The sequence below is a fragment of the Bos indicus genome, chromosome 1, assembly GCF_029378745.1.
Source record: "Bos indicus isolate NIAB-ARS_2022 breed Sahiwal x Tharparkar chromosome 1, NIAB-ARS_B.indTharparkar_mat_pri_1.0, whole genome shotgun sequence".
Classification (NCBI taxonomy): Eukaryota; Metazoa; Chordata; class Mammalia; order Artiodactyla; family Bovidae; genus Bos; species Bos indicus.
This window is the reverse complement of record NC_091760.1, coordinates 1,589,393-1,615,187: the sequence shown is the minus strand read 5'-3', so window position 1 is coordinate 1,615,187 and position 25,795 is coordinate 1,589,393. Positions and strand designations below refer to the sequence as shown.

At 46.8% G+C, this 25,795-nt stretch overlaps 1 protein-coding gene and 1 pseudogene across 1 annotated transcript in view; one reads left to right on the top strand and one right to left on the bottom strand.

Annotated features, from left to right (window-relative positions):
* RCAN1 (regulator of calcineurin 1) overlaps positions 1 to 25,795 on the bottom strand; it is a 120,056-nt gene that overhangs the window by 74,460 nt on the left and 19,801 nt on the right. The window lies entirely within an intron of this gene.
* Positions 23,053 to 23,608, top strand: LOC109576485 (chromobox protein homolog 3 pseudogene; annotated as a pseudogene).

The following is a 25,795-nucleotide window of genomic DNA, read 5'->3' as shown; positions in this document are numbered from 1 at the left end:
ATGAGATGGTTGGGTGCATCACCGACTTGATGGACAGGAGTTTGAGCAATCTCCAGGAGATAATGAAGGACAGGGAAGCCTGGCGTGCTGCAGTCCATGGGGTTGCAAACAGTCAGACACAGCTGAGTGACTGAAAAACAACAAAGCATAACTCCATGAACCCAGGACATGCCCCCCAAAATCACCAACTGAGACCCAGAAGGGTAGATGAGACAGCAGCCACTATGTGACCCTCAAATGAGCCAGCTCACTCATCCTTGGGACAGTTCTCTGAGGTCTGCTTTACTGGTGAAGAAACAAGCTCAGAGGACTTGAATTGGCCCTACAAGGCTTGTATAGCACCTGAGCTGGGGTTTTCTCCACGGCGCTCTTGGCGATGGTTAAGTCTTGGTTATTTTGGGTGAGTGAGTGAGCCAAGGCCCTCCAGACATTTCCACAATCCTCCATCCCAGATGGGATGACTAGAGGAGAAAAAACAGAATGTGTAGGAGAGCTTGAGGAAGACTTTGATTCATGTCCATGAACTCAGCAGCGTAGACATCCACAGGGAAAGTGAAAGTCGCTCAGTCATGTCCAGCTCTTTGCGACTCCATGGACTATACAGTACATGGAATTCTCCAGGCCAGAATACTGGAGTGGGTAGCCTTTCCCTTCTCCAGGGGATCTTCCCAGCCCAGGGATCGAACCCAGGTGTCCTGCGTTGAAGGAGGATTCTTTACCAGCTGAGCCACAAGGGAAGCCCAGACATCCCTAGGAATCACCCAAAGATAAAAAACATGATTTCGAGTACATGGCCCCAGGTTCTTCCTTCTGTTGCTCAGTGTTCCTCCTTCTGCACCACTTTTGTCCGAGAAGGATGATGCCCAAGACCGCAAGCTCCGCAGGCTCACATGTGCACCCCTAGCCTCAACCGTGCCCTCTCCCTGACCCGTTCTTTCCAGCAACAGGGCCTCTCCAAGGGCAGGGGCCTGGCCACCTTCCAGACGAGCCCGTGACAAGGAGAAAAAGAGCCCCTGGGCCACCATCCAGTTCCAAATCAGAGAGTGGCGGTGGGTGGGCGGCTGTTAGGGGTTCAGTCTTCTTACTTTAACTCTGTCTCTGACTGCCTTTTGTGCTCTTAAACTGAGCCTTCCTTTTAAAGGAAGAATAATACATTTTATTACAAACAAAACCCAAACCAGCCAGCAAGTATCATCTTTAGAAGAAAGACATTAGGGCAGCTTGAGAATAATGCAGAAACACTAAAGAAATCTGCACGTTTTGGTAAATGCACATGAATGTTTTAAAATTTAAACTGGGCAGATTTCCATGAAGTCTAATTGCTGCTAGGCAGGAAATCTACTGCAGTTGGATGATTTTTGATCATACTCAAGAGCATCGTGGGAGAAGACAATGCAGAGATACTTAATGAACCATGCTTTCCCTTTTGGGTCACTTCTATGACTCAGTTTTTAAGTGACTTGTTAACACTCATTCATTTGTCAAATACTTGTTAATAATACACAACATGGCAGGAAACTGTGCTAGGCACTGGCAATGCTAGGCAGTTTCTTTGTTAAGAAGATCAGAGGTTACTTGGGAGGAGAAAGCCTATTTGGGAGGAATAAGCAGAGCACAGAGGATTTTTAGGGAGTGAGACTACTCTATATGATACCATCATGGTGGATACACATCATTATCCATTTGTCCAAATTCATAGAATGACTGCAGCCATGAAACTAAAAGACGTTTGCTCTTTGGAAGGAAAGCTATGGCAAACCTAGACAGCATATTAAAAAGCACAGACATCACTTTGCCGACAAAAGTCCACATAGTAAAGCTATGGTTTTTCCAGTAGTTTCGTACGGATCTGAGAGTTGGACTGTAAAGAACACCAAATGCTGAAGAAGTGATGCTTTCGAATTGTGGTGCTGGAGAAGACTCTTGAGAGTCCCTTGGACTGCAAGGAGATCAAACCAGGCAATCATAAAGGAAATCAACACTGAATATTCACTGGAAGGACTGATGCTGAAGCTGAATCTGCAATACTTTGGCCACCTGATGCCAAGAGTCAGCTCATTGGAAAAGATCCTGATGATGGGAAAGATTGAGGGCAGGAGGAGAAGGGGGCTATAGAGAATGAGATGGTTAGACAGCATCACTGACCCAACGGACATGAATCTGAGCAAACTCCAGGAGATGGTGAAGGACAGAGGATCCTGGAGTGCTGCAGTCCCATGGGGTTGCAAACAGCTGGACATGTCTTAGCAACCGAACAGTAGAGTGTACAACACCAAGAGTGAAACCTTCAGTCAGACAGACAAAGACAAATATCACATGATATCACTTTTATGTGTAATCTTAAAAAATGATACAAATTATCTTATTTACAAAAGAGAAACAACTCAGATTTAGAAAACAAACCTATGGTTACCAAACGGGAAAGGCGGCGGAAGGTGGGGGGAGGAGGGATAAATTAGGAGGTTGAGATTAACATTAACTACTATATAGAAATTAGATAATCAACAAGAATCTACTGTATAGCACAGGAAATGCTACTCAATGATCTGTAATATCATATATGGGAAAAGAATCTGAAAAACAATATATATATATACACAACATATATATCCATGGGGTCCCAAAGAGTCGGACATGACTGAGCAACTGACCGACAACAAAATGTGCTGTGCTGTGCTTAGTTGCTCAGTCGTGTCTGACTCTTTGCTATCTCCATGGACTGTAGCCACCAGGCTCCTCTGTCCATGGGGATTCTCCAGGCAAGAATACTGGAGTGGGCTGCCATTTTCCTTCTCCAGGGGATCCTTCCGACCCCAGGGATCGAACCCAGGTCTCCTGCATTGCAAGCAGATTCTTTACCGTTTGAGCTACCAGGGAAGCCCAATAAGTGTAGAAGAGTTGGTAAAAGCAGATGAAAAAAAAAAAAAAGAGATGATGGAATGGGTCTTAGAATAAGCCCTTGGGAAACAGACCAGAGGTAGACTGGAGGTTGCTGGAGCAGGACAGGAAGGCTAGATAGGAGGTTGTGTGTGCATGCTAAGTCACTCTGTCATACCCAACTCTGTGTGAGCCCATGGACTGTTGTCTGCCAAGCTCCTCTGTCCATGGGATTCTCCAGGCAAGAATGCTGGAGTGGGTAGCCATTCCCTTCTCCAGGAAATCTTCCTGACCCAGGGATCAAACCCACATATCTTATGTCTCCTGCATTGGCAGGTGGGTTCTTTACCACTAGTGCCACCTGGTAGCGCCAACCCAGGTAGGAGGCTGATGCAGTAACTAAGGCAAGAGGTGTTCTGAGAACCAAGACAGTTTGCAGGTAGAATGGGAAAGTGGAAACAGATGGAAAGCATGTTGAGATGTGAAATCTACAAACCTTTTGGCTGAATAAACGACGATGAAAGAAAAGGCAGAAGCATTTTTCCTGTTGCTGGCTCAAACAACTGAGTGGTTGGGAGGGAACCAAGGAGAGGTGGTAAGTTCAGGAGTAAAGACCGTGAACAAGGTTCGGACCCATAGAGCTTGAAATGTCTGTGAGTGTTGGAGTGGAAGGTCCCCTAGGAAGGTGGCAAGCCTGGTCTGCAGCTCTCCAGACAGGTCCAGACATACCAATGAGCAGACCACCAGGAGTGGCAAGTAGGGTAAGGAAGCTGAGCCAGCTAAGGTCAGAGTGCTGAGGACAACCAACATGGAGCTGAGGATTCAAAGAGGCAGAAGAGTAAGATGTATGCTGTGGAGATTTAAATATCAGGAAACTGAACAGAAAAGTCTGGATTTCTGACTTCTCTTGGATGACAAGGCGACTTGCACTTCGACGGGGCGACTTGCATTCCTGCAGGAGACCAGAGCTAAGTTGCCTTCTTTAGACAGGGCATGTGCTCCTTGGTCCCTAAAAATGCTTGTTCATGGTTGGCTTCACCTATTTATATGCAAGCTTGCCACCTGTAGACATTTGAGTTGGCAATTTCCAACAGACAATTGTAAACATATCTCTGGATTTGATTTCATTGTCTTATTACTGGAATGGGCAATTTTCTTTTTACAATTGAATGGGAATTGAAAGTGTGTGTGGTTTTCTTTTTGCAGTGTTGTCTGCATCATTAGAGAGATGCAACTATCAAATGCTAGAGTAGGAGGAAATCTTAGCAGTTGCTTAATTAGCCATTCATGCCACATATGGAGAATTTAAAATCCAGAGAAGGGCAGGGGCAAAGGCTAACTGAGAGTTGGCACTAAGCTCACACAATGGTAAGGATAGAGTTCAGGTCACATGGTTCCTACACCTTGGACTCTTCTGTTATGAACATATACTGACATGTTTCCTCTTAATTAAACAGAAAAAATGCATTTATATCTGGATGGGAATAAAGAGACACCAAAAATAAAAAAAAGATGTGTGCGGTGGAAACAGACAATTTTACATTGCCCTTGACCCTGTATCTCTCTGTCTACTTACCTCATGATCCTCCCTCCTCAATATATATATAATTTAGGTAAGCTCAATACGGACATCATACTGGAATCCATGTTAAATGAGTACCATCTGGAAAATAAATTTCCCCCTAATAGGGAAAGGAGTACGTCAAGGCTGTATATTGTCACCCTGCTTATTTAACTTATATCATGAGAAACACTGGGTTGGATGAAGCACAAGCTGGAATCAAGTTTGCCGGGAGAAATATCAATAACCTCAGATACGCAGATGACACCACCCTTATGGCAGAAAGTGAACAAGAACTAAAGAGCCTCTTGATGAAAGTGAAAGAGGAGAGTGAAAAAGTTGGCTTAACACTCAACATTCAGAAAACTAAGATCACGGCATGCGGTCCCATCACTTCATGGCAAATAGATGGGGAAGCAATGGAAACAGTGACGGACTTTATATTTTTGGCTCCAAAATCACTGCAGATGGTAACTGCAGCCATGAAATTAAGACACTTGCTCCTTGGAAGAAAAGTTATGACCAACCTAGACAGCATATTCAAAAGCAGAGACATTACTTTACCAACAAAGGTCCATCTAGTCAGAGCTATGGTTTTTCCAGTAGTCATATATGAACGTGAGAGTTGGACTACAAAGAAAGCTGAGCACCAAAGAATTGATGCTTTTGAACTGTGGTGTTGGAGAAGACTCTTGAGAGTCCCTTGGACTATAAGGAGATCCAACCAGTCCATCCTAAAGGAAATCAGTCCTGAATACTCATTGGAAGGACTGATGCTGAAGCTGAAACTCCAATACTTTGGCCACCTGATGCGAAGAACTGACTCATCTGAAAAGACCCTGATGCTGGGAAAGATTGAAGGAGGGAGAAGGGGATGACAGAGGATGAGATGGTTGGATGGCATCACCGACTCAATGGACATGAGTTCGAGTCAACCTCAGGAGTTGGTGATGGACAGGGAAGCCTGGTGTGCTGCAGTCCATGGGGTCTCAAAGAGTCGGACACAACTGAGCAACTGAACTGAACTGCACTGATTTGATCTGGAAATAAGTTAGAATATTAGATTGAGAAACTCCAGGAAGGAAGAGGGATGGGAGAAAGACATCAGAATTCTCTTGCAGGAGGAAATTAAGAAATGTATTACATCATAGGTTAGGAGGTCTCCCGCTGTGAGTAACAATTAGCCAGACCCCCTAGAAATCTGAGACAGACCACACTATGTATTCTTATCACCTCTCCACTGAGCCAAAAAAGCAATTAGATAGCCAGCGCCCTATCTGAAGTCTCCTGGACAATCATTTACACGTGGGCCATTTCAAGTACAATGCAATGCACAACATGATTAATATAATCCATACTGTCTCGTGTTATATATGAAGAGTAAATCCTAAGAGTTCTCATCACAAGGGGGAAAAAAATATTTTTTTTTCTTTTCTTTTGTATCTGTATGAGATGATGGATGGTCACTAAACATTCTGGTGATCATGTCATGATGTATTAAGTCAAATCATGATGCTGTACAGGTGAAACTTAAGACAGTGCTGTGTGCCAATTACATCTCAACAAAATAGAGAGGGAACTCAAACCAGGGCTCTGGAACAACCTAGAGGGGTGGGATGGTGAGGGAGGTGGGTGGGAGGGGACATAGGTATATACCTGTGGCTGATTGATGTTGATGTTTGGCAGACACCAACACAATATTGTAAAGCAATTATCCTTCAGTTTAAAATAAATGCATTTAATTATTTTTAAAAAGTGTGGGAAAGACAACCAAATAATGTATATTGATGATTTTTAATAATCTCACCATCATAGACAGCTAGGTCTTAATTATTTATGGGAATGGGCTTTGGTAGAATTAAATACCATGAGAAAATAAAAATGTAGATCTATCTATTCTAAAAAAATTGGAAGAAAAAAAGTTTTTAATAAAATAAAATGGGCCATATAATGGAAGCCACCAACAAGTGATACTCATGGTCTATGACAGGTGAATGGACTGTGTAACAGGAGGGTTCCCAGGCAGGCTGCTATCACAGGGCAGCAGGTGAACTGGGCAGACCAGCTCTGTTTCCAGGCGAAGCCCCGGCACCTGCTCTGGTCTTGGTGGGTCCCGTCTGAGCCGTAGGGAGGTGGGCTTGCCAGGAGACAGAGAAGGCTTTCTGGACAGCCCCACAAGCAACGCTCCTAGAGGGATGGGGAGGAATCTCCTGAACCCACTGAGTCCTCTGAGAGGCCTGTCCTGGCCAGAGTGACTCTGCAGGAGCCTGGGCACATGTCACCAGAAGAGGTCCGGGTGGCTCTGCAGACAGTGCCCTGGCCACCTGCCCTGGGCAAGCCATGCTGTCGGGCCACGTTTATGCTCATGCCCTGGGGATGACACAACAGGGTTTCCAGTCCCAACTCTGACAGTTGCCTAGTCGTGTGACCCCAAGCAAGGTTGCTTAGCTTTTGGGCCCTGGATTCCTTACCTGAAGGACAGCAAAAACAGATGAGCAGAAAAATAAACAGGCAAATGCGAAAAAGAAAGATTTGTACTCAGTGATTCTCAAAGGTGGGTTCTTTAGTGACTTTCAGGCTGGCTGTTTAGGAAGCACTTGGGGAGTTTGTTAGAAACGCAGTGCTGGGACTTCGCTGGGGGTCCAGGAGGGCTCAGGGTGGATCCCTGGTTGAGGAATTAAGATCCTGTATGCCTCAAGGTGCAGCAAAAAAGTAAAAAAAAAAAAGAAAAGAAAAAAATAGACAAGCAAAAGAAATTCAGTGCTAAAGACAGAGGGCAAGTTACTGACCCAGGCCCTGAGTAGTTCTGGGGCATCTCTATGTTTGATAAGCCCTCTAGATGATTCTAGCAAGCAGCCTGATTTGGAAGCCAGTGGATTAGATGATTACCAAGTCCCTCCCAGCTCTTAAAACATATGACTCAATGCATACATTTAACAAATGCTCATGACCAATTCAACAACCGTGACCCCAGGCCTAACAGTGGTCTTGCATTACTCAGATGTCGCTTAATGCTTGCCGATGAATAACTCTTTGCTTTTCAGAAAATGGAATGAAATGAAATTTAATCAGGGGTCCTAAAATAGACCCATCTCTCATTTCCCTTGAAGAAATTTTCTAAAACTGAAATAGAATGTCCGCAATGAATGTCCCTGGGCTCGGAGCAGGAAGGTGAGGGTTTGGCAAGTCCAGGGCTGTAAACTCTAATTCCACTCGGGCCTACTGGTTTGCAGTCATGACCCCGAGCAAGCAGGAGAATGTTTTTTCCCTTTTTTTTTTCCTTTTAAACTGCCTTTCTACTCTGTAAGATAGAAATAACAGTCATCCATCTATCTCCCAGGGCTCTTGGGAAGAATCCATATGGAATTTGCTATCAAGCTCATTCTTTACAACTAACACCACAGGACACGGGGTGAAATGTCACATTGCATTATTGTCAGACCCAAAGTGTCGATGGCTCAAAATGAAAGCTCCTGACTGAGAATTCCCAAGGAGCAAGGAGAAGGCCTTGATCATTTCCCAGGTAAGGCAGAGTCCAGCTTTAGAACAACCAGAGATAGCTTATCTCTCTTTAAGTGTGCTGGACACGGTGGGGGCCGGTCAGCCCGACCCAGGTCAGCAGATGCAACTTCCTCTGGCCGAACGTGCTGGCATTCGCCCCGACAGCAGGCCGGGTCAGCGGGGATGGAAAGAATGACAGCGTGTCCTTCCGTCTTCTTGAGGCTCCAGCTGATATGGAAACCGGCTGGCGCAGGCGGCAGTGGAAAGTATGAATCCATTCTTGCCTGGGGTTGAATGACTGAGGAATAATCAGATCGGGGCTCATGTTCAAATATCACTGCAGCTCACTTGACGGGCTCCCATCCAGACACGTCCTCCTGGGCTGCAGGAATTATGGGCTGCGGCTCGAGGCAGCTGGAGGGACAGCGCTTGCAAAGGCAGGCAGCGGGGGGAGGGGGCGAGCTCCCAACAACTGAGGTCGGGGAGGTGAGGGGTGCAGGGTGGGGATGAGGGTGACCGCCTGTGCTCCTCATGGTCCCAAGCACCCAGCTAGGCTCTGGAGTCTTCTCTAAGGCCGCTCACCATTGTGAGAGCCTCACTGTGATCCTAAGAGATGTAATGTATTTGCCCCACTCCCTGAATATTTACTGGAGAAGGGAAAGGCGACCCACTCCAGTATTGTGGCCTGGAGAATTCCATAGACTATATAGTCCATGGGGTCGCAAAGAGTCGGACACCACTGAATGACTTTCACTTTCACTGAATATTCATTGGAAGAACTGGTGCTGAAACTGAAGCTCCAACACTCTGGCCACCTGATGGGAAGAGCCGACTCATTGGAAAAGACCCTGATGCTGGGAAAGATTGAAGGTGGGAGGAGAAGCAGATGACAGGATGAGATGGTTGGATGGCATCACCGATTCGATGGATATGAGTTTGAGCAAACTGTGGGAGATGGTGAAGGACAGGGAAACCTGGCATGCTGCAAGTCCATGGAGCTGCAAAGAGTCGGACATGACTGAGCAACTGAACAACAGATGAGAGAATCCAACGGCACAGAGACTAAATGTCTTGACTGAGGTTGTACAGAGCAGAGACCCCCAAGCCTTGGCCTTTTGGGTCTGAAGCCTGAGACCTGGGAGCTTCCCACCACCCTGCTAGCATCACCTTTACACGGGTCTAAAACATCACTGTGAGCCATGGAAGAGCAGAGAAAGGCCAGCGACACAGGGGACATTTGTGAACAGGACAGGGAAGGAGGACGGAGGGGAGTGTTAGGCTAGAACTTCAAATACAGCTTTTAAGCCAGTACTAGAAGGACAGAGGAAAAAAAAAAAAAAAACGCTGAGCAGTGAGTCTGGAGTTCTCGACCCTTCTAGAGACGTCTTGTCCTAGAGCTCTCCCAGAGTTGTCTCGGTCTCTGTGGGAAACAGCAACTAGACATGCACCCGGGCTGGAGAGTCTAAGGAACCAGTGTGTTTGTGCCTCCCATGTCATTTTGTCAGGCTGCCCTGGTGGCTCAGACGGTAAAGAATCTGCCTGCAGTGCAGGAGGACCCAAGTTCGATCCCTGGGCCTGGAAGGTCCCCTGGAGGAGGAAATGGCAATCCACTCCAGTATTCTTGCCTGGAGAATTCCATGGACAGAGAAGCCTGGTGGGCTACAGTCCACGGGGTCGCAAAGAGTCAGACACGACTGAGCGACTAACACTTTCACCATTTCGTCAGAGCATCTTAGAACTGAAAGGTGCCGGTGGTTTTAACGTCCCACTCAAATCAGGGTGCTGTTTCTAGGATCCCGACTGCCTCTGCTCGGAGAGCTCGGGACTGGGGTGGAGCAAGGGAGGCAGGGAATAAAGACTTCTTAAAAACAGAACGAAATAAAAATGAATATCTCAGAAAGTCAAAAGATGCATTGGTATCACCACTTAAAAGATCTTGTCAATCTGAGAAAGGATACCCCCTTCTTCTCTCTTACTTGAAAAGTTTCCTCAAAAGGAAAAAGAAAAATAAGAGGAACAAGCAGGAAGAGGAGGAAGAGGAAATTCCCTCCCCTGCCAGTCCCTGCTTCTCCCCCAATTCTCGCCAGTTGCTAAATTCTGAACCTAGAAGCCAAGAGCCCCAAAGAAAATGAGCAGTCGTTCCCAGATGGCAATCCTGTTACACGTGACAAAGATCACTGAAAATGAAGTCTGTTAACACATCCATCACGTCACAGAGTTACCCTCTCCCCTTTCATGTGTTTGATGAGAACACTTAAGGTCTACTTTCTTAGCACATTTCAAAAAATACAGGAGTATCAACCACAGTCACCATCCTGTGCGTTAGGTCCCCAGAACTCACTCATCTCATAACTGAAAGTGTGTACATTTGACCAACATCTCCCCATTTCTTCCACAGCCTCCAACCACCATCCTACTCTCTGTTTCAGCTGGAGACTGAAGATTACAATAACAGTGTGTGTGGGTGCTTAGTTGCTCAGTCGTGTCCAAGTCTTTGCGACCCCATGGACAGTAGCCCACCAAGCTCCTCTGCCCATGGAATTTTCCAGGCAAGAATACTGGAGCAGGTTGCCATTTCCTTCTCCAGAGGATCTTCCTGACCCAGGGAGCGAACCCTCATCTCTTGTGTCTCCTGCGTTGCCGGCTGATTCTTTACCACTTAGTCATCGGGGAAATATACACACACACACACACACACACACTAATAGCGTTATTGGCTCAACTGTGACTTACCTCCCAGATTCATATGTTGAAATCTTAACTCCCAGTACCTCTGAATGTAACTATCTTTGGAGATAGGGCCTTTAAAGAGGTAATTATGGTAAAATGAGACCTTTGGGGTGGGCCCTAACCCAATCTGACTGGTGTCCTTATCAGAAGAGGAAATTAGGACATAGACCATGCACAAGGCCAAGCCATGTGAAGGTACAGCCATCTACAAGCCACGGAGAGCGTCCTCGGGAGAAACCAAAGCTGCTGGTACCTTGAGCTTGGACTTCCGGCCTCCAGAGCTGTGAGACAGTAAGCGCCTATTGTTTAAGCTGCCTAGTCTGTGGCACTTGGATACAGCAGCCCTGGCAAATACCCAGAGCCTCTGTGTTGTTTGAATCTCTGTAGGTTGATAAACTTAACCACACTTTATAGACAGTGACCGGGTGAGCCACTGTGGAGACCTGAAGGCTGACTATTAAAAAACCAAACTACAGGGACTTCCCAGGGACTTAACTAGGAGTTAAGACTCTGAACTTCTACTGCGGGGGTCACAGGTTCGATCCCTGGTCGGGGAACTAAGATCTTGCATGGGGCTTGGTGCAAACAAACAAACAAAACAAGTACACATACACACACAAAGCTAAATAGATTAAGAAGTCTAACCAAGAGCTACCTGTTTATTCCCAATTACCTCAGGACAACTTTTCTTTGAACTTCCTGCTGAGGGGGGCAGTGGCCCCAGCTCCTGTATGGATTCCCAAGGACAGGGCTGCTCTGAGACAGCTTGCAAGAATCCTCTGGAATGCCCAGCCTGCTGCCCACCCCCAGGCAACAGTTTATTGAGTTTCACCTTTGCCAAGTGAAAAAGCTGGCTTAAAACTCAACATTCAAAAAACGAAGATCATGGTATCCAGTCCCATGACTTCATGGCAAATAGATGGGGAAAACATGGAAACAGTTACAGACTATATTTGGGCTCCAAAATCACTGCAGATGGTGACTGCAGCCATGAAAAAAGACACATGCTCCTTCGAAGAAAAGCTATGACAAACCTAGACAGTATATTAGAAAGCAGGCACATCACTTTGCCGACAAAGGTCCGTCTAGTCAAAGCTATGGTTTTTCCAGTAGTCACTTATGGATGTGAGAGTTGGACTGTAAAGAAGGCTGAGCACCGAAGAATTGATGTTATTCAATTGTGGTGTTGGAGAAGACCCTTGAGAGTCCCTTGGACTGCAAGGAGATCAAACCAGTGAATCCTAAAGGAAATCAGTCCTGAATATTCATTGGAAGGACTGATGCTGAAGCTGAAGCTCCAACACTTGGGCCACCTGATGTGAAGAGCCGACTCATTGGAAAAGACCCTAATGCTGGGAAAGATTGAGAGCAGGAGGAGAAGGGGATGACAGGATGAGATGGTTGGATGGTGTCACCGACTGAATGGACATGAGTTTGAGTAAACTCTGGGAGTGGGTGAAGGACAGGGAAGGCTGGCATGCTACAGTCCATGGGGTTGAAAAGAGTCAGACATGACTTAGCAACTGAGCAACATCACCTTTGCACAAATTCTAGACGTAGAAAAGTCATACCTTATTTCAAGAAATCTCAATTTATATCCCTGCTGGGCTCTCAGAGGACATTAAGAACCTAAAGAGAAATCAGAAACTCAGTTAGCCTGAAATATCCCAAATGTCTCTCTTGTTCAGGATGAATGCACCAAAAAAACCTCACAGCAAAATAATGATGAAAAACAAGCCTTTCAATACCAAAAGTATTTCTCTTTCCTGATGCTTCTACCAAATCTAAGAAAACAGACATTGTTTTTTTTTAAAAAATTATACTCAGTAAAAATAAAACTTCATAATTATAGTGTGTTCTTCTGAAAAACTCCTCAAATACATCCTTCTTGTAAAAGGTTTTCTTTTACTGACCTCCTCTTCTTTCATCGCTGACTGCAGTGGAAAATTACATTCCCCTACGAAATATAATCCCGTTGATATGAACACCCGTTAAGATGTTCATCAAATTGCTAGGTGAGCTGGCGTAATTAGGGACAGGCAGGGGGAAAATTACAAAGGATGCAGAGGACATCAGCCCAGAGGAGGTAAATACTGAAAAGATCATAAGTTGTTTTTAGCTTTGGATCATGTGCTTAGAAATTTTTAAAAATGCTCACAGGCCAAGCTTCCTCAAACCACTGCAGAAGCAAGTACCTGCCTGCCTGGGGATACAGTCTGCTTTGAAAAGAAACCTCTATGATTTCTAAGCCCAACTTTCACCAGAGACTTCATAAGAGCATCCGGAATGCCAATGACAAAAATCAAACACACACCAAGCATGAGTCCCCAGAGCCTCGTGTAGATATGTGACATTAGGTCTTATCTGAGGGTCATGCTTTGATATGCCTTTAGTGAATACCAGTGGTGTGAGCTGAAAGGGCAATGGTTTAGACTCTTATACAGTTGTTTGAAGACAACTGTGAGGACAGATGGGAAGGGGCAGGGGGACTGTGTGCTGCTTTACCTAGAGATTCAAGGAAGCTCTCTGTGGAGTTGACATCTGGGCATGGCTAGCTATAACTATGGAGAAGGCAATGGCAACGCACTACAGTACTCTTGCCTTGAAAATCCCATGGACAGAGGAGCCTGGTAGGCTGCAGTCCATGGGGTTGCTAAGAGTTGGACATGACTGAGTGGCTTCACTTTCACTTTTCAGTTTCATGCATTGGAGAAGGAAATGGCAACCTACTCCAGTGTTCTTGCCTGGAGAATCCCAGGGATGGGGGAGCCTGGTGGGCTGCAGTCTATGGGGTCACACAGAGTTGGACACGACTGAAGCGACTTTGCAGCAGCAGTAGCTATAACTATGAATATGCAAATTAGTTTGCTTCTATTCACATACAGACATAAGCTACATACAGGAGCAGGGAGACCTCATTTTACTTCACGTTGAAGCGACTGCACTTTTTTTTTGTGGGGGGGGAGGGCTTCTCTGGTGGCTAAGATGGTAAAGAATCCACCTGCAATGCAGGAGACCTGGGTTTGATCCCTGGGTCACGAAGGTCCCCTGGAGGAGGGCATGGCAATTCACTCCAGTATGCTTGCCTGGAGAATCCCGTGGACAGAGGAGCCTGGCGGGCTACAGTCCACAGGGTCACAAAGAACGGGACAAGACTAAGCTCCTCAGCACAGCACAGCACTTTTTCAGAAATGGCAGGTTTGTGGCAGCCCTGCCTTCAGCAAGCTACTGGTGCCATTTTTCCAACAGCGTTTGCCCACTTTGTGTCTCTGTGTCACATTTTGGGAATTCTTGAAATATTGCCAACTTTTCATTATTATTATGTTTGTTATAGTATCTGTGATGGGTGACCTGCATTGTTACAACTATGATTCACCAAAGGCTCAGATGATGGTTAGCATTTTTTAGCAAAAAAGTATTTTTTCATTAGGGTATGATTTTTTTTTAGATATAATGGTATTGCACAGTTATTACCATTATTACCACTACAAAGAAATGTGAACATTACTTTTACATGCTCCAGGAAACCAAAACATTCATGTGACTTGCTTTACTGCAATAATTCACTTTACATCTAAGGGTCTGGAATGGGACCCACACTGTCTGAGGTCTTCCTATAGATACTGATCTCTCCTCTGAGTTCTGCTTCTCTGCAGAGCCCTAAATAATACAGAAGTCCAGCAAACACTTTTCAGTACTCTGTTGTTCCGACTCAGTTGTGGCTCAGTTGTGTCCGACTATTTGCGACCCCATGGATTGCAGCAAGCCAGGCTTCCCTGTCCATCACCAACTCCCAGAGCTTGCTTAAACTCATGTATATTGAGTCGGTGATCCACCCAACCATCTCATCCTCTGTCATCCCTTTCTCCTCCCACCTTCAATCCTCCAGCATCAGGGCCTTTTTTAATGAGTCGGCTCTTTTCATCAAGTGGCCAAAGTATTGGAGATTCAGCTTCAGCATCAGTCCTTCCAATGAGTATTCAGGATTTCAATACTTAACCATTTCCCTTTGCTTACCACTTTCTGTTCACACCCGCTTCCTGTGTGAAGGTCCCCCGTTCTTTCTGCTGAGGCCTCCACACCAGCCACCCCCCTGCCTGGAACTATTTGCACCCTCAGACCTCAGTTTAGACGTCATCTCCTCAGAGAACTTTCTGGGCCCCCATTAAATCCTTCCTGTCCCTGCTCCTCACAGCTCCCCATTTGCTTTACTTTTAACAGAAATCATAATCTATAACTAAGACATTTTAAAATGATCTGACGACTTCCCCTGGTAGTCCAATGGTTAAGAATCCGCCTTGAGATGCAGAGGACGCAGGTTCGACCCCTGGTCAGGGAACTAAGATCCTACATGCAGTGGAGCAACTAAGCCCATGCGCCACAACTACTGTGCCTGCGTGCTCTGAAGCCTCCAGCCACAGCGAGAGAACCCGTGCGCTACAATGAACGATCCTGCATGATGCAACTGAGAACTGATACAGCCAAATAAATGACTTTTAGAATACTTAATAAATAAAAAAGATGAGCTGTCTCTGCCATGCAAAGGTCCATCCCCTGATGGCCAAAGCATGGCTCAGTTTTCCCTTGGGTCTGAGGACATGGCCAGAAGAGTTGAGAAAATATTGGCTGGGCAAATGAATAAATGAATGTCTGATGAGCATGCCACACAGGAGAGCAACCTGAGGACTCTGATCTAAAAGAGGCTGAGAACTCAAACCCAGGAAAAATGTTCTCAATTCCCTTTCTAAACTGTACCCTTCAACGGAGTCTTTTCTCCACATTTTCCTGACACATGCTTTATCAGGTTAACAAACCTCCCCCTACCCAGCATCTGACCAGTACCTAGTACCCAAAAGCATTCTGGTATGCCAGGACCACAGGATTTTAGCCAACGCTTCCTCCAATGGCAGAGCCAGGGCCTAAGGCTGGTCTGTCCCTGTGGGCAAGTCCTCGAGGAGGGTTACAAAAGGACCAGAGGCCTCATCTCCTACACTTGAGAAGCTAGGAACCTCAAGGATAAGAAAAACTGAGTCCTCATGAGGACATAAAGCCTATCTAGCCAATTACAGCTGTGTAATACAGTGATCAGGACCATTGGATTTGGATGGTCTAGAAATTTCTGGGCACAATAATATTCTCTGTTATGATCTGGGTGGGAGGTGATGATAAAGATTTGCTTATTTAGTAAAAAACTCATCAAGCTACACGCTTACAATGTGTGTCCAGGTGACACCTGTGCAGGCTCAGAAGAAGAAACCAGGACACACAGAAGCTATCTCCTTATGAACAAGTGAAAGTGAAGTTGCTCAGTCGTGTCCAACTCTTTGCGACCCCATGGACTGTAGCCCACCAGGCTCCTCTGTCCATGGGATTTTCCAGGCAAGAATACTGGAGTGGGCTGCCATTCCCTCCTCCAGGGGATCTTACCAACCAAGGGATTGAACCCAGGTCTCCTGCACTTCAGGAAGACCTTTCACCATCTGAGCCACCAGGGAAGCTCCTTACGATGCGCAGGGTATCAATAGTGAGTCGAGCCCAGGGCTTACCTCCTGGACGCTGCCCAGCTGACACCAGGCAGAGGAAATCTGTCTGGAGGATTCCTTTCCTCATTTGATATGTACTGATGTAGGCACCTACAGTGTACCTTGCACAGCTCTCTAGGAGCAAGGGACACAGACATAGTGGTGAACCACCTGCAACAAACCTCCATCCACGCGCAGTTCACAGGCAGGTAGGAAGAAGTAGATGATAATAATAAGTAAGACACATGGCGAGTGAGAAGCAGGACAAAAGACAACCAAGTGAGGGGAACAGAAGATGTGCAGGGCCGGGGGTTGTGCAGTTGAAATAGGATGGACAGGGACCTGCTCTCTGAGATGATGACAGGTAAGCCAAGACCCAGAGGACGTGAGAAGCCAGCTGTGCTTTCTGGAAGAAAACTCCTCCAAGAGGAGGGAAGAGCGAGAGCAAAGACCTGGTGACCCATGGAGCAGCAGAGATGGACCGGTCAACGCAGGGACGCCCCTGGATGCGGGGGACAAGAGGAACCCTGGAGGGTGTGAAGAAAGGGATGGAAATCAAAGTTGAGCTTCAAACACAAACTACTTTGAGACCAAACAGAGTTTTAAGTCATTTAAATGCTGCTGAATTCCAATTCAGTTAATTAATCTACTTAAAGGGTTCAATCCCACAACTTGGATCTTAACGATGGTCAGGTCAGGTCAGTTCAGTTCACTCGCTCAGTCGTGTCCGACTCTTCACAACCCCATGGAGCACAGCATGCCAGGCCTCCCTGTCCATCACAAACTCCCAGTTACTCAAACTCATGTCCGTTGACTCGGTGATGCCGTCCAACCATCTTATCCTCTGTTGTCCCCTTCTCCTCCTGCCCTCAATCTTTCCCAGCATCAAGGTCTTTAATGAAAACCCAAATGGCCCTCAGTGGACACAAGTTGGTAGAAAAAGCCACCATCTCATCTAACCCACCTGCTCCCCTTCACCCCCACTACAACACAGGTGGTTTACACAGCAAGCTGCAGCAGACCAGGAATCTAGATGTAAAAATACCATCAAGAGTGGGGAACACTCTCTCTGACCCCCTTGCTCCCTCTGCCAGGCTTTCAGAGCTCATCATCTTGACCTAATCTTCCTGTGTCAACAGATGAAAGAAAAATGATGGGGAGTCGGGAAACCCGAGAAAAACAACCCAGTTCACCCAAATGTCTCAACTTTCATCCAGAAGAGAAGTGCTGCTTATGGGGGCCAGGGAGCGGGGTGGGCACGGAGGGAGGTGGGACAAAATGCCAGGCTGGCATGGCACCTGGGTGTCAGGAGGAGCCAGGACCCCACCCCTGCCAGCCCCACCTGCAGGTAGCTCTCTCCCACTCAGCCACTCAGCACGGGCTTCCCTCCCCAAGAAGCCCCACCTTCATTAGTGCAGGGTGATGGCTTAAAGCTCAACATTCAGAAAACTAAGATCATGGCATCCGGTCCCATCACTTCATGGCAAATAGATGGGGAAACAGTGGCTGACTTTATTTTTTTGGGCTCCCAAATCACTGCAGATGCTGATTGCAGCCATGAAATTAAAAGACACTTACTCCTTGGCAGGAAATTTATGACCAGCCTAGACAGCATATTAAAAAGCAGAGACATTGCTTTGCCAACAAAGGTCCATCTAGTCAGGCTATGATTTTTCCAGTAGTCATGTATGGATATGAGAGTTGGACTATAGAGAAAGCTGAGTGCTGAAGAATTGATGCTTTTGAACTGTGGTGTTGGAAAAGACTCTTGAGAGTCCCTTGGACAGCAAGGAGATCCAACCAGTCCATCCTAAAGGAGATCAGTTCTAAATAGTCACTGGAAGGACTGATGCTGAAGCTGAAATTCCAGTACTTTGGCCACCTGATGGGAACAGCTGACTCATTTGAAAAGACCCTGATGCAGGGAAAGATTAAAGGTGGGAGGAGAAGGGGATGACAGAGGATGAGATGGTTAGATGACATCACTGACTCAATGGACATGAGTTTAAGTAAGCTCCAGGAGTTGGTGATGGACAGGGAGGCCTGGTGTGCTGCAGTCCATGGGGTTGCAACTGAGTGACTGAACTGAACTGATAATACCCAAGCACATGGCCACACCCAGCTGGCACTGTCCCCCGATTGAGGGGCTAAAAAAAGATTTGATAAAACCCAAGGATCAGTCTTTAGGCTGCTGTTCTTCTGCATGCAACACCGCATTAGAAGGTGATGAACATTTGGGGTGGGGGGGAGGGGAGGGGTAAGTCCCATTTTCCCAGCTCCAGGATTAGTTGGCAGGTCAACACAATGCTGGGGGGGTGCGGGTGGCACAGATGGTAAAGAATCTGCCTGCAGTGCAGGAGACCCGGGTCAGGAAGATCCCCTGGAGAAGGAAATTGCAACCTACTCCAGTACTCGTCTGGAGAATCCCATGGGATGCAGTCTGTGGGGTCGCAAAGAGTCAGACACGACTGAGCGACTTCACTTTCAACACAGTGGGACAGTTTGTTCCCACACCCATCCACCAGATCCCCAACCAGCTTTTTCTATCTGAGCTGTCTTTCTGGGGCCATCCAGAGCCTTAAAAAGTGAACAGAACCCAACCCAATCGTCTTGTCCTTGTGTTTCCTGATCCCAAGTAGGAACGTTCTCTGGGCTGAGGCTGTCTTGTCCCTGACCAATTTTTCCTATGTGACTTCTATGCACTTAGCGATCACTAGGCAACGTCAGTCTTCAATCGCAGGAAAACCTCACCGGCCTGACTTGACTGGGAGCCAGGAAGACCTGGGAAGGGGCCGTGGTGCTGCTCCTTTTAAGGGCATCTGGGAGCATGAAGAGCAGCTTCCCTGGTGGCCCTAGTGGTTAAAGAACCCGCCTGCCAACACAGGAGATGCAGGTTCGATCCCTGGGCCAGTAAGATCCCCTGGAGGAGGAAATGACAACCCACTCCAGTATTCTTGCCTGGAGAATCCCGTGGACAGAGGAGCCTGGTGGGCTACCGTCCATGGGGCTGGAAAGAGTCAGACAGACTGAGGGACTGAGCACACACTTTACAGGAGCATGAAGACAGGATCGAGCCCTGGGTTCTAAGCAGAGGGGCCTTCGGCACACAGGGGGCCCACAAGCACAGTCACGTGACAGGGCTGGATGCGCTGGCCTTCTCTCCAAAATGAGCTAAATTTTCCCTCACCTAGATTTCAATAAAACGTAACTCGAGTTTATATGGAGCGGGTCTTCATATGAGGACCTCGATCCTGCTCCAGTTTCAGAGAAGGTCACTGAGACGGTTTCATACGAGAAACCTGATCCTAGAGGGAGGTGTGACATCAACAATTTTAGATTAAAAAAAAATGCTCAGATACTGGCGATTTCGTGTGTTTCGACACAAAGCGAATGAACCCTCCACCCGTCAACTGTGTGCTTGCAGAGTGCCTATGGCTATTGGACAAGGCACAACCTGTGTTTACCACATGCAAAGCTCACCCTCGCTGGACAGATCCCTGGATGCATCATCACAGATTATAAAACACTTATTACGAATAATATTCAGCTGGTGACATGGGCTGAGGAGCGACCTCAAATCACGAGCTTCCTTTCAGGGAAGTTCTGAAGGGATGCTAAGCAAGCTGGTGTTACTGCTCTCTTGTATAGATGGGAAGGTCCTTGTGCGTGAACCCACTTGGCTTTTCTCTTAGACAAGGGATGCGGGGAGAGGCGGCCTGAACTGGAATAACTGTGTGGGTTTTGTAGGCATGGACACAGAGCCTCCCAGAGACTGGAGGAACTGGGCCTCAGTGAGATGTACCCAGAGAATAGGTGTGCATGGTTTTCAGAACAGGAGATAGGGTTCAGTGAATACAGAAATGGGGAAATGTCTGGGAAACCGTGAAGAAAACTGCTGTGGGTGTTCTCTCTTGTGGAAGTTCTGGGAAGTTTCTGTTTTCCTGGGTCTTCCCATCTAATACATGGGAGCTGCCCAGTTGTCCCCTTGATGGATGCCTGTGGAAGGTTCCTGCACGCCAGGCCCCAGACAGGAGGAACCAGGTGCAGCCTCGCCCTCCATGCAAGGAAAACACTGCCACTCTACACTTGTTTTTTTGTTTGTTGTTGCCTTTTTTTTGGCTGCACCACGTGGAATACAGAATCTTAGCTCCCCAACCAGCGATTGAACCTGCACTCCCTGCAGTAGAAGCATGGAGTCTTAACCACTGCACCACCAGGGAAGTTCCTACCCTTGGTTTTTGATTGAGGCTGGATGGCTGGGGGATGGACATGGTCTACCTTCTCATCCCCTTACTCAGCGCCAAGGACACGTGATTGTTTTCAGAGTCACTGCAGGCCAGAAGAGGGGCAGAGATGTTATGTATCAACTGATGGACTCAGGTGAATTTCGGTCGGAATTCCCTTGAGTCGGACAGTGGGCCTGCCTAAAACAAACAGTCCAGCAGCTGAACAGGCAAACGATAAGAGCTGTCCAGAGGCAATAAGCTAGAGGAAACATGACCAGCCAACACACGTGTGGGAGACAGAACAATTTTGTAGTCAGAGATGCGGCTAAAGAAAAAAAGAAAGAATATGAGAATGTTCTGTGGGATAGAGGAGCGGAGAGGCACTCCCTTTAGGAGAGCCTGGAGCCCCTTGAAGTCACTCGGCTTGATGGGTGATGTGAAGGGGCAGGAGGGCAGGGCCCAGGGGCTGGGACTGGCAAAGCCTCTAGGCGCCAGGGAAGAGTGGGCTTTGCAGTCAGGGCGTTGGGTGTGGTGTCCGAACCCCAGGCAGGCTACTGGCCTGTACACTGACTCTCCAGGCCTCAGCATCTTCACACAAAAAAAGTACTCACAGCAAGTGACTACTACCCAGGGATGCTGGCTTTAGCCAAAGTGAGGAACCAGAGCGGACAGGCAGTCAGGGTAAGGGGGGAGTGGTTAAGAACCCAGACTCTGGGTTCAAGTCCTGCCCCCACCCCAACTTAGCTGTGCAGTGATGAGCAGGCTCCTTGGCCTCAGCAACTGCATCCATCAAATGGGAACAAGAACAGCATCTCCCGCCTGGGTCTGTGTGAGGATGAAATCCATCCATGTTGCTAAGCATGTACGACAGCGCCTGGCATGGAATACACACCACACAAGCATTTGCTTCAGCGCCCCCAGGTGTGCCCCTTGCCCTGGGCATTGGCATAGAGTAGGTGCTGCATAGACAGTGGAGCTCAAGTCACTGGAGCTCCATTTCCCTTCTCTGGATGGTGCTGAGAGGCAGGGGAAAAGATCATCCCAGAGGGAGGAAAAGTTACCCAGACTTTAAGAGAGTTCTCCAAGATTTTTCCCTGATCATGGGGGAAAAAAAATGTATCAACATCCACAGAAGGACTAGAATCCTAGATATGCTGTGTTCTGATCAAGCTGAGTTTGACCTTTTAGCAAATTACTGACTCTGCGATCAGTGTACACAAGCCATGTATTCATCACAAATTCCAGCATGTGGGGGCCAGGCTCTGCGGGTGGGTGCCGTCATCGGAGCCACCATGGAAGCCTGGGCCAAGAAAGAGAAACATGGTGGGGGGGTGTGATCAGGCTTCCGGGAGGCAGGCCCTCCTCCCGCCTGAGGAGCTGACACCCCAACAACTCCAACGGGGGTCATGGGGGCAGGACAAACCACCCCAAGGGGCCTGGGACCCACGGTCAAATACACCAGCCAACCCCTCTGCCAAGCCGGGTTGTATGTGTGATGCAACCAGGAAAGGAGCCACGGGGTTCAGCCATCCATGTACATCCAGGCAGCACTCCCCAAATCTGTCGGCATCTAGAGCTTCCCTGAGGGGCAGAGGAGGACCGGGCCTGGGGGGGTGTCACCTGCCCTCAGGATGGGGACAGCTGTCATGTCTTTCTGTGGAGGGTGTCCTGGCAAGGCAGGCCCTCTGAGTTTGCTCCATCTAGGGACTCACACGCTCCTCACTGGGATCCCTGGGAGGGGCCCTGAGGGTGACCACCCCCATTCTCCAGGCAGGCAAGTCGAGGCACAGACCGGGTGGAGCGTGGCCCGGCCTCGTGGAAGGAGGGGCGGAGCTGGGCTGGACCCCAGGTAGTCCTGCACTCTTAACGGCTAAGCTACCATGACCAGAGAAAGGGGAGAATTCCTTCCAGTGACCCCAAGACTATACAGTCCATGGAACTCTCCAGGCCAGAATATTGGAGTGGGTGGCCTTTCCCTTCTCCAGGGGATCTTCCCAACCCAGGGATCGAACCCAGGTCTCCCACATTTGCAGGAGGATTTTTTACCAGCTGAGCCACCAGGGAAGCCTTTCTAAGATGATAATATATATACATGTGAAGGGAAAGTCGCTCAGTTGTGTCTGACTCTTTGCGACCCCATGGACTATACACAGTTCATGAAATTCTCCAGGTCAGAATACTGGAGTGGGTAGCCTTTCCCTTCTCCAGGGGATCTTCCCAACCCAGAGATCGAACCCAGGTCTCCCACATTGCAGGCGACTCTTTACTGTCTGAGCCACCAGGGGGAAGCCCAGTAAAGGGGCAGGGAGAAATAAATTGGAACATTTGGGATCAACACGTACACACTACTACAAATAAAGGAGGTACCTAATAAGGACCTGCTGTAGAGCACAGGGAACGCTACTCAATACTCTGTAATGGCCTATATGAGAAAAGAATCTAAGAAAAAAAAAAAAAAGAGTGGATATATGTGTATGTATGGGCTTCCCCGGGGGCTCAGCGGTAAAGAATCCACCTGTAGCCCCTCGGGTGTGATTGGAGCTTGAGGCTCGCAGGGCCGGAGACACCGCAGACCCGGGACCTGGAGCAGCTCAGAGGCAGTGAATAATAGCTCTTCAAGTCTGCAATTTAAAAAATGGCCTCCAACAAAACTACATTGCAAAAAATGGGAAAGAAGCAAAATGGAAAGAGTAAAATAGTTGAAGAGGCAGAACCAGAAGAATTTGTAGTAGAAAAAGCACTGGACCACCGTGTAGTGAACGGGAAGGAGGAGTATTTCCTTAAGTGGAAGGGGTTTACAGATGCAGACAGTATTCGGGAACCTGAAGAAAATTTAGATTGTCCAGAGTTAACTGAAGCATTTAATCCTCAAAAAGCTGGTAAAGAAAAAGATGGAACAAAAAGAAAATCTTTGTCTGACAGTGAATCTCATGATAGCAAATCAAAGAAAAGAGATGCTGCTGATAAACCGAGAGGTTTTGTCAGAGGTCTTGATCCAGAACGAATAATTGGTGCCACAGACGGCAGTGGAGAATTAATGTTCCTCATGAAATGGAAAGATTCTGATGAGGCAGACTTGGTACTGGCAAAAGAGGCAAATATGAAGTGTCCTCAAATTGTAATTGCTTTTTATGAAGAGAGACTAACTTGGCATTGTTGTCCAGAAGATGAGGCTCAATAATTGTCTGCATTGCCTTTTATATATATATATGTATATATATATATATATATATATATAAAATGTGGGTCTTGGTTTTTTTATTTATTAGTGTGAAGAAATAACTACATTCTAATGCGATTCATGGGGTCGCAAAGAGTCGGACACTGCTGAGCGACTGAACTGAACTGAACTGAACTGAATGAAAATCAGGTTTGATATGTTTGCTTTGAAGTAATATTGGGGAAGTTACATTGGTTTTTTTGTTTTGTTTTTTTTTTCCATCTGTAGCACTGGTTACTTTGAACAAATAAAAGCTTTCTGTAGTTGCCTCCTTCAGTAGGAAAGAATTTGATACCATGGTATATTATTTCCTCAGCATTACAGAACAGTTTTTCTAAATGTTGGAGGAAATCTCCATAGTCATTACTCAATCAGAATTTAGAATTTGCATTTAACTCACATATGCCTGAGGACCATTCTAAGTTTTTTATATGTGTATACATAAAAGACATATGTAAATGGTTTAGGAGTTAATTTTTTGTTGTGGTTTTTGTTTTGGTAAATATATTTAAACAACAGCCTTTCATAACCATGGATAAGCCCATGTTCTGGAATTACATCATTTTGAGCAATATAAGAAATAACTTCAACTTAGATTGAAAATTTAAGTCTTAACCTTTCAAGTTAAATAATTTTGTAATTAATTAGACAAATTAAGGAGTTTAAATTCGGTAATTTTTTAAAGCATCCCTATCAGAATCTGCATCCATATCTGCATATAAATGCAGTTTTATATGCAGAAACCCTGGAAGGGAAATTTTTATCACTATCAACAACCTTCCCAACCAAATGAAAAAAGTAGAAAAATTCTGGTATGTTTTAATATAGCAAAGCAAAATTTAGTTAAATGGACACTTGATGGCTCCTTTTGGTGAACCATTGTTTTACAAGAAATTGAAGTCTCTGTGCAATATTTAGGAAAGGTTGTGATACATGGGATGTCTCAGATTTGTTCTTGGAAACCTAATCAGATAGTTTTAAAATATTGGCAGTTTACGATCTACAGGAATAAATGAGTGAACCAACTTTTCTAAAAAAAATAAAAGAATCTGCCTGTAATATAGGACACATGGGGTTTGATCTCTGGGTCGGGAAGATCCCCTGGAGGAGGAAATGGCAACCCACTCCAAGATTCTTGCCTGGGAAATTCCATGGACAGAGGAGTGTGGTGGGCTACAGTCGAAGGGGTTGCAAGAGTCAGACATGACTTAGTGACTAAACTGCCACTTCCATGTATGTATATAATATATATAGCTTTGTATATAATATAATATGATTCGCTTTGCTATATACCTGAAACTAACACATCACTGTAAATCAACTATGTCAACAATTTTTTTTTTTTTTTAAAGAGTTCCTTCCTGGGTGGGTCCCTCCTGCCTCTGTTGAAGAGTGGCTAGAGGGGCCATCTAAGGAGGACCCCAGCAGTGAGCCTGAGTGACTGACCAGGAACCCCCAGGGAAAAGAAAAGGCTGGCAGAGGCGGGAAGAATTCCAAGGGCCTCAAGAGCAAGGCCGTGGGGTCCTTCAAGACTCAGGGTCCTCCCTCTACCCTGGTGTCCCCAGTTGAGGGCCTTCTCTAAGGCTCTGCTTTCTTTATCCCCCTCCCTGACTTGCAGGACCTGAGTTCTCTTAAGGTTTAGATTAGCCAAGGGGCAAGAAGCAATGCCCTGCTGTCATGCTGGAAGCACCGATGTTTACAGTCGTTTAAGGATGGGACCAGAAGACAACGTGAACTGAAAGGGCACAGAACGAGTGTTCCTGAGGATGCTGGCATCTTAGACATCCTCAGGTGTTTAAGGATATTCTGATCCCACTGGCAGAGAGGCCAGACACAACGCCTGGACCCACTGCACCTGCCCTTCTCACAAGAGAGCCTTGGCCCTGCAGGGCAAGACCACACAGCTGAAAATTCTACATCTGCACCAGCCCCAAAGCCAGACTTCTCCAGACTTAGTGGAGAAGTCAGTGGGTTAAGACGTGTTTATCAAAGGTGCGTAAGTTGGTACACACCTGGACTTCGGCTGTCATTTGAAGAAGGGACGTGGGAAGTGAGGAGTTAAGAGGAGGGTCAAGCACAGTGAGAAAAGCCAGAGACAAGAAGAGGGAGCCTGGCTTCTTCTGTTTAATCATGAACTTGCCGTGCGAGGATGTGAGGC